This window comes from Cupressus sempervirens, chromosome 1 (genome assembly GCF_028749045.1).
Source record: "Cupressus sempervirens isolate cs-2001-9-10 chromosome 1, ASM2874904v1, whole genome shotgun sequence".
In the NCBI taxonomy this organism is placed as follows: Eukaryota; Viridiplantae; Streptophyta; class Pinopsida; order Cupressales; family Cupressaceae; genus Cupressus; species Cupressus sempervirens.
Genome location: NC_143118.1, coordinates 234,063,865 through 234,067,644, shown reverse-complemented (window position 1 = coordinate 234,067,644; position 3,780 = coordinate 234,063,865). Strand labels below are relative to the sequence as shown.

At 36.3% G+C, this 3,780-nt stretch overlaps 1 long non-coding RNA gene across 1 annotated transcript; it reads right to left on the bottom strand.

Annotated features, from left to right (window-relative positions):
- Positions 1-1,687: 1,687 nt before the first annotated feature.
- LOC149577021 (uncharacterized) lies at positions 1,688-2,186 on the bottom strand. The gene is made up of 3 exons (XR_016363780.1): positions 2,024-2,186; positions 1,867-1,932; positions 1,688-1,778 (listed from the first exon to the last, which is right to left on the bottom strand). It is a non-coding gene; the product is annotated as an uncharacterized LOC149577021 (long non-coding RNA).
- Between the last annotated feature and the right edge of the window lie 1,594 nt (positions 2,187-3,780).

The following is a 3,780-nucleotide window of genomic DNA, read 5'->3' as shown; positions in this document are numbered from 1 at the left end:
TAAAAAAGGTAGTGAATAACATCATGTCTAGACCCAAATCAACCAATGAAAGTCAAATTAGCATAATCTGGAACAACAATATATGCATTGAGTGGGTTGTCATAAAAAAGCTTCATAATAAAATTCATGTCTAGAATTAAAAGACCTTAAAGAACATTTATGCTTGTAACACAAATGGCCATTCAAAAGTGAATATGATTACAATATGTGAAATAGCATTACAAGAACTTGTAATGCTCTTGTGAACATTGTATTAATTCTTTTAAGAATCCCTAAGATGCTTGTTATACTCAAAATTTTGTTGAAATTGAATTAATTTTTATCCTGTCGGTTAATTGGCTTAGGGTGATATATGCTTCTTGGATGGAATAATGAGTTCGTGATTAACTCTGTATTAAGATTCATAGCATCTTCTAGTTATTTGCAAAGGAAATTTATAAATTACTTGCTAATGTCATATGGCTTGCTTGAGAAAGATGCCTGTGTTCTTATTGATGGGTACTAATGACTATCCACATTTAGTTCTTCAATATCCTATTTGACAAGCTTTCCATAGACATTTTTTTGCCATACTAAGTATTTTTGAAAACATATTTGAGTAGAAGGACTACAGTAGATACTACATGATGTTTTAACAAATAAAGTAATGGGTTAAAGACTATTATTTCCAAGGTATTATGTCATAGTATTTTAATTGTAATGATCTTAGACTAATGATATTCTTGAAGGTAACTTCAACATGCAGCAAGAAAGACAACCCATAGCCAAGGCTATATTGTGCCTACAACCAAAGCCATAAATGCTCACAGCCAAAGCCACTAGTGCACATAGCCAAAGCCATGGATGCTTATAGCCAAAGTTACAAGTGTTCACAGCCAAAGCCATGAGTACATGAAGTCGATGATCGCAATTGTTTACAACTATTCACCAGAAACAACTTCTTTTCAGTTTTTGAGAAATACTAATAAAGCAAAAAAGAACATCTACTAGTTGGTAGACATAATGGCAACTCTCTAGCAATTGAATTTAATTTCATACATGCCCATATCTAATTTAATATCATACACGAACATATCTAATTTAACGTCATACATGAACAAACATATAATATAAAATGATAACCAATAATGTCATATATGAACAAACATATCATATATTAACCAATAATGTCATACATCAAATATAGAATGTCATATGTACATCAAATGTGTATCGAATATGTCTCTCAGATGCCTATATATATATACATGGGGAAGGAAACAAGTCTCTATATATATATGTATCAAATATCTCAACTACATCTTTTCCTTCCCACGAGGGGAAGGAAATAAGTCTCTTGACGTCCTTTGCCGTCGTGTGGAGGGAGACAGTGGAGATGACGGGGCCCTCCTGACATGCTCACTTGACCTCTTGTTGAGGCTCTTCTCCAGGTCCAACTGATACAAAGAAAGTAGATATGAATCAATATTTATTATACGTTGAAATCAAATATATGTACTCACAAAATCAATTATTTTCTTACCGCCAACAAATAGTCACTCTGTAAGTCCACCTCAAATGCTCGTGGACGATCAAGCGTGACAAGACCCTACAAAAATTCAATAAATATAATCACTTATAAATAACATTAGAAATTTTGAGATTAACTATTATAAAAAACAACTAAAATGAAGAAAATTCTTTCATACCTCTGTCAGTGGCTGTGAGCTAGCCATAGCTGCGGCCACTCCACTATCAACAGACTGTCACAGATGAGGAGGTGTGTCCGACATCATGAGCTGCATGTCATACAATACACGTTATATCTAACATGAAACATGGAATAAATATAATCAAATGAATTAAATTAACATGAAACAATTGTACCTGTGTGAAGCTCGTATGATGTCTCTGCTCTGCGTCTGTGGTAAAGGTTGAGGGTCCTGTGGAGAACTGATGCACATGCATATTTTTTTTGGTCAATCCTTAATATGATTACATAATAAATATCTGTATTAATTAAAATGATTAAATTGATACATACCTCAGGACTCGTCGAAGGGACAAAAAATGGGCCTGGAGGATCGCTGCTAGGCCCAGGAACACTTTGACCCTAAATTTTGAACAATGTCAATAAATCCTAATTAATTAATCATTCACTATACGTATGAAATGTGATCAAATTAGCAATTTACCTATGTGTCAATGCCAAATGTCTCATTCAGGAACTGATCGGTGACAAGCCCATCATCTGCACCATCTCCGACATGAGTGCCAAATGTGCATAGGGATCCGCATGAAGTGCACATGTGACCATGATGTATAGAAGGCTCCCCCTCAACTAATGGGCTCGTGGAATGGATGAGGGTCTGCGTCAAAGCATTAATGGTCCCTAGAGTGCTAGCCTCTACATGTTCTTTCACAACTGAAGGAATAATCACATGCTCACGCTGTGGATGGACCATGGGTGCCCTAACTACATTAGGGTCACGACGTGCTCTGGGCCTCTCAAATGATGACCCCCCACCTCTACCCTAGGAGTCTAACATATCAAAATAATTAGGGATCTCCCCAAGGACAAACTCACAATATAATTTTTTCAAAAAATACATGGGGACCTCGTGATTGTTGCAAGGAGGGGCATCAAAAACCATCCACCATCTATCTCAAAAATTATTTCTAATAGCATCATGTATGCACCAATGGATGGGGAATCGTTTAGTACCCTCTCTAATAGTATTTTGCTCACCGAGTTTTCTAAATAATGCACATATACTACCTTTTGGTATTTCCTTTTTTCTAACATCTTCATATGACAATTTATTTGCATAAAATCTTTTTTGTTCATCCCTCTTAGCCCGACAAATATCTAACTGACCACTAACTGAGGTTATCTGGGTGTTAATGGATTCAAGGGATGATGCCAATTGAGCCCTCATTGGATTGGTTTGTCCGGATTCTTTCAACCGAGCAATGATTCCTTCTAATTGAGTTTTGCCTCTCTCTATTTCATTTCTTATATTTTCTTGTGTGCCTGGTGGAGGTCTTGCAATTGGTTCGGGTTGTGAAATTTTTTCTTCTTCTTGAGGAGGGTTTTGGTTTTGGGGTTCTTGAGGGTTTTGATGTTCTTGTGGATTTTTTGGTTGATTATGAACATTTCCTGATAAAAAATCAATTGAAATTCAAATAAATAAACAAATCTAAATGAAATTTGTAAAAACCCTACAAAAGAATATTAAAAACTTACAAAACAATATGAAAAATATATCAAACAATGCAAAGTTAGGTTTATATCACTTACGGTGTCATCGTGGGTGCGCTTGTGGTCTTGGATTTCATCGACGAGGAGGCATTTTGGTAAATGGTGGTGCAAATGTTGAGTCTTCAACTCGCGTACGCGCTGCTCGCTATAGGAGTAGAAGAAAATGCTGATGAAAATGATGGGCTGCGGGTTTGCAGCCCATCATATAATATATACTTTTTATTTTTTTTAAAGCATGTCCGTGCTATAGCGCGTATGCACTATAGCGCGCACGCGCTTTTTAAAATAGGGAAAAAAAAATTCCTTGTCACCTTTTTGGCACCACAACTCAGTGCATATGCCCTTACATTAACATTTTCTACAAGATCTCTCAAGATCCAATCCAAACCCAAGCTAGTCTAGATCCACACTCTAGTAGAAACCTCTGATATCTCAACTTGTGCTCGCAAGCCACCAAGCAACCTCCTTGTTTCTAAACCACAACCGCTAGCTCTTCTCCAACCTTATCCAAGATCCAAGTGTAAACTGCCTCACATTCG